Raw genomic sequence first — 6,000 nt, 5'->3', positions numbered from 1 at the left:
TACATGAGAGCTGTAATCATTGCTCTGTGTGCTGGATCACACTGCTTTATACAGAAGAGAGCTGTAATCATTGCTCTGTGTGCTGGATCACACTGCTTTATACATGAGAGCTGTAATCATTGCTCTGTGTGCTGGATCACACTGCTTTATACATGAGAGCTGTAATCACTGCTCTGTGTGCTGGATCACACTGCTTTATACAGAAGAGAGCTGTAATCATTGCTCTGTGTGCTGGATCACACTGCTTTATACATGAGAGCTGTAATCACTGCTCTGTGTGCTGGATCACACTGCTTTATACAGAAGAGAGCTGTAATCATTGCTCTGTGTGCTGGATCACACTGCTTTATACAGAAGAGAGCTGTAATCATTGCTCTGTGTGCTGGATCACACTGCTTTATACATGAGAGCTGTAATCACTGCTCTGTGTGCTGGATCACACTGCTTTATACAGAAGAGAGCTGTAATCATTGCTCTGTGTGCTGGATCACACTGCTTTATACAGAAGAGAGCTGTAATCATTGCTCTGTGTGCTGGATCACACTGCTTTATACAGAAGAGATCTGTAATCATTGCTCTGTGTGCTGGATCACACTGCTTTATACAGAAGAGAGCTGTAATCATTGCTCTGTGTGCTGGATCACACTGCTTTATACAGAAGAGATCTGTAATCATTGCTCTGTGTGCTGGATCACACTGCTTTATACAGAAGAGAGCTATAATCATTGCTCTGTGTGCTGGATCACACTGCTTTATACAGAAGAGAGCTGTAATCATTGCTCTGTGTGCTGGATCACACTGCTTTATACATGAGAGCTGTAATCATTGCTCTGTGTGCTGGATCACACTGCTTTATACAGAAGAGAGCTGTAATCATTGCTCTGTGTGCTGGATCACACTGCTTTATACAGAAGAGAGCTATAATCATTGCTCTGTGTGCTGGATCACACTGCTTTATACATGAGAGCTGTAATCACTGCTCTGTGTGCTGGATCACACTGCTTTATACATGAGAGCTGTAATCACTGCTCTGTGTGCTGGATCACACTGCTTTATACAGAAGAGAGCTGTAATCATTGCTCTGTGTGCTGGATCACACTGCTTTATACATGAGAGCTGTAATCATTGCTCTGTGTGCTGGATCACACTGCTTTATACAGAAGAGAGCTGTAATCATTGCTCTGTGTGCTGGATCACACTGCTTTATACAGAAGAGAGCTGTAACCATTGCTCTGTGTGCTGGATCACACTGCTTTATACAGAAGAGAGCTGTAATCATTGCTCTGTGTGCTGGATCACACTGCTTTATACATGAGAGCTGTAATCACTGCTCTGTGTGCTGGATCACACTGCTTTATACAGAAGAGAGCTGTAATCATTGCTCTGTGTGCTGGATCACACTGCTTTATACAGAAGAGAGCTGTAATCATTGCTCTGTGTGCTGGATCACACTGCTTTATACAGAAGAGAGCTGTAATCATTGCTCTGTGTGCTGGATCACACTGCTTTATACAGAAGAGAGCTGTAATCATTGCTCTGTGTGCTGGATCACACTGCTTTATACAGAAGAGAGCTGTAATCATTGCTCTGTGTGCTGGATCACACTGCTTTATACATGAGAGCTGTAATCACTGCTCTGTGTGCTGGATCACACTGCTTTATACAGAAGAGAGCTGTAATCATTGCTCTGTGTGCTGGATCACACTGCTTTATACAGAAGAGAGCTGTAATCATTGCTCTGTGTGCTGGATCACACTGCTTTATACAGAAGAGATCTGTAATCATTGCTCTGTGTGCTGGATCACACTGCTTTATACAGAAGAGAGCTGTAATCATTGCTCTGTGTGCTGGATCACACTGCTTTATACAGAAGAGATCTGTAATCATTGCTCTGTGTGCTGGATCACACTGCTTTATACAGAAGAGAGCTATAATCATTGCTCTGTGTGCTGGATCACACTGCTTTATACAGAAGAGAGCTGTAATCATTGCTCTGTGTGCTGGATCACACTGCTTTATACATGAGAGCTGTAATCATTGCTCTGTGTGCTGGATCACACTGCTTTATACAGAAGAGAGCTGTAATCATTGCTCTGTGTGCTGGATCACACTGCTTTATACAGAAGAGAGCTATAATCATTGCTCTGTGTGCTGGATCACACTGCTTTATACATGAGAGCTGTAATCATTGCTCTGTGTGCTGGATCACACTGCTTTATACATGAGAGCTGTAATCACTGCTCTGTGTGCTGGATCACACTGCTTTATACAGAAGAGAGCTGTAATCATTGCTCTGTGTGCTGGATCACACTGCTTTATACATGAGAGCTGTAATCATTGCTCTGTGTGCTGGATCACACTGCTTTATACAGAAGAGAGCTGTAATCATTGCTCTGTGTGCTGGATCACACTGCTTTATACAGAAGAGAGCTGTAATCACTGCTCTGTGTGCTGGATCACACTGCTTTATACAGAAGAGCTGTAATCATTGCTCTGTGTGCTGGATCACACTGCTTTATACATGAGAGCTGTAATCATTGCTCTGTGTGCTGGATCACACTGCTTTATACAGAAGAGAGCTGTAATCATTGCTCTGTGTGCTGGATCACACTGCTTTATACAGAAGAGAGCTGTAATCATTGCTCTGTGTGCTGGATCACACTGCTTTATACAGAAGAGAGCTGTAATCATTGCTCTGTGTGCTGGATCACACTGCTTTATACATGAGAGCTGTAATCACTGCTCTGTGTGCTGGATCACACTGCTTTATACAGAAGAGAGCTGTAATCACTGCTCTGTGTGCTGGATCACACTGCTTTATACAGAAGAGAGCTGTAATCATTGCTCTGTGTGCTGGATCACACTGCTTTATACATGAGAGCTGTAATCACTGCTCTGTGTGCTGGATCACACTGCTTTATACAGAAGAGAGCTGTAATCATTGCTCTGTGTGCTGGATCACACTGCTTTATACAGAAGAGAGCTGTAATCATTGCTCTGTGTGCTGGATCACACTGCTTTATACAGAAGAGAGCTGTAATCATTGCTCTGTGTGCTGGATCACACTGCTTTATACAGAAGAGAGCTGTAATCATTGCTCTGTGTGCTGGATCACACTGCTTTATACAGAAGAGATATGTAATCATTGCTCTGTGTGCTGGATCACACTGCTTTATACAGAAGAGAGCTGTAATCATTGCTCTGTGTGCTGGATCACACTGCTATATACATGAGAGCTGTAATCATTGCTCTGTGTGCTGGATCACACTGCTTTATACATGAGAGCTGTAATCATTGCTCTGTGTGCTGGATCACACTGCTTTATACAGAAGAGAGCTGTAATCACTGCTCTGTGTGCTGGATTGCAGGGATATGCTTTCAGTACATTTTTATGATTATTTAAATGCTATGCAGGTGTCAGCGTTTAAACATTTAAACCATATCTACATACACTCTTTATATTACATTCTGATGTATAACGACAGCCCTGGTTAGTATTTCTAAGCAAATTAACCCTAAATAAACAAACAACATTTCAACATCACAAAGATTTAACTACAAAGTAAAAAAAAAAAAAAAATGTACACACCAAAGGATATACTGAAATATTTTATATTTAAATGTCCAACGGTTGTAATTAAAATGGTCATTGCAGATAGAAAAATGGGATAGTATAATGTTTTTAGAATAGTCTTGACACTTTTGGCAAGTTAAGGTCGTTTTAGCACTGCCATCGTGCAATGCACTAAGCCGCTCATTAGCCATGCATTTGAAGGCGTGTCAAGCCTTAATTATATGCATGGGCAAATTGTAGGTGGGGCTCATTTGTAAATGAAGTCTGTGATAATTAAAATGAGATTTACGCAGCTGGGCCAGCTCTAAAAGGGTCCACAAATAAGTCCAATTTTTTATTGGTCTTACTTGAGTGCAAAGAAAAAGTCAGAAAGCAGCCGATAGGAAAGAGAATTATGGCAGCAGTCAAAGTATTTCTTACGTCAGAGTGCAGGCTCCTAACCTTCCTGAACAACCCAGGGACAGGGAGAGTACCGAGAAGGGGGAGAGTATTTAGGGTCCGCATTAACCTTTCTGATCTCCCTGAGGATTAAATTATAGCTCCATACCGGCTAAGCAGCGGCGTTATTTGGGATTTGTTGGATGAAAGTCAGGGCTGACAGAGCCAGGCACCGCTCGCACGCAGCAGTGCCGGTGTTCTGAAAATCCAAGCCTCCCCCTCCAAACGGGCCTGCTGTTGCACAGATTTTCAGACTTGTCTGATAAATAGCACATCCCCTCCAAATGAGCAACCTAAATTTAACAATGCGAGGAAGCTCATTTGGAGAAGCAGAAATACGTACATACAAAGCAGGATACATACGACAAAGGAGGACACGGACAACATGCCCGACATGTCGACCCGTTCCTATCCAAATTTAAATAACTTTAGCATAACAGAGGCAGAAGTGTTAAAGGGACTAGGAGCTCTTAAAATAAACAAATCCCCTGGGCCAGATGAGATTCTCCCAACAGTACTCAAAGAAATGAAAGAAGTTATTTACAAACCGCTAACCAAGATCATGCAACAGTCTCTTGACACAGGGGTTGTACCGAAAGACTGGAAAATTGCAAACGCAAAGCGATCCACAAAAAGGGAGACAAAACCGAACCAGGTAACTAAATACCAGTAAGTCTGACTTCTATTATATGTAAACTATAATAAGATCCAAAATGGAAAATTACCTATCTGATAACAGTATCCTGGGAGACAGTCAGCATCGTTTTAGTAAAGGGAGATCGTGTTTAACTAACCTGCTTGATTTTTTTGAGAATGCAACATCGACAATGGATAATTAAAAAGCATATGACATGGTTTATTTAGAGTTCCAGAAAGCTTTTGTCAAAGTCCTGCATAAAAGATTCTGAACGCAGGTTGAGAATGCATGCACATGGATGAGGGAGTGGTTAATATGTACAAAACAGAAAGTACGGATTAGAGGAGAGCGAGGTAACCAGTGGAGTACCACAGGGATCAGTATTAGGTCCTCTGCTATTCCTAATCTACATTAATGATTTAGATTCTGGTACAGTAAGAAAACTTGTTAAATTTGCAGACGACACAAAAATAACATGAGTGGCAAACACCACTGCAGCAGCAAAGGTCATTCAAAGTGAACTAGACAGCATTCAGGACTGGGCAGACACATGACAAATGACATTTAATAGAGAAAAGTGTAAAGTACTGCATGCAGGCAATAAAAATGTGCATTATAAATACCATATGGGGGATACTAAAATTGAAGAAGGAATCTATGAAAAAGACCTAGGAGTTTATGTTGACCCAGAAATGTCTTAATCTAGACAATGTGGGGAAGCTATAAAAAAAGGCCAACAAGATGCTCATATATAATAAAGTGTTGAATTTAAAATCAAGAGAAGTAATGTTACAGAAAATAGGAGGCACTTTTTTTACACAGAGAATTGTGAGGGTCTGGAAGCAACTCCCCAACCAACTCCCCAGTAATGTTGTTGAAGCTGACACCCTGGGGTCCTTCAAGAAGCTTCTTGATGAGATTCTGGGATCAATAAGCTACTAACAAACGAGCAAGATGGGCCGAATGGCCTCCTCTCGTTTGTAAACTTTATGTTCTTTTGATGTTCTTAAATGCAGAAGCAGTTAATACATTCAGGACTGGGTAAAATTTGTGCCATGGCAGAGCGCTACTGTACACTCCGCCAATTTAGCGCTGCATCGGTCGAGCTTGATAGATGACCCCGCTGTTTCTTGAAGGTTCTTTTTTTTTTAAAATTTGGAATGCCCAATTATTCAACCTGGTTCACCACTGCAACCCCCCCACCCCCGCACTAAACTCAGCAGAGACGAAGACGAGCACTCCCTCAGTGCAAGCCCACCGTGAAGCCATCACAGAACTGCAGTGTTGGAAGACCACGCAGGTCTGAATTGCAGGCTCTGCCAGCCACAGGGGTCGCTGGTGCGTGGTGAGC

The sequence above is a fragment of the Acipenser ruthenus genome, chromosome 60 (genome assembly GCF_902713425.1).
Source record: "Acipenser ruthenus chromosome 60, fAciRut3.2 maternal haplotype, whole genome shotgun sequence".
NCBI classification, from domain to species: Eukaryota; Metazoa; Chordata; class Actinopteri; order Acipenseriformes; family Acipenseridae; genus Acipenser; species Acipenser ruthenus.
Note: the sequence above shows the minus strand (reverse complement) of the source record.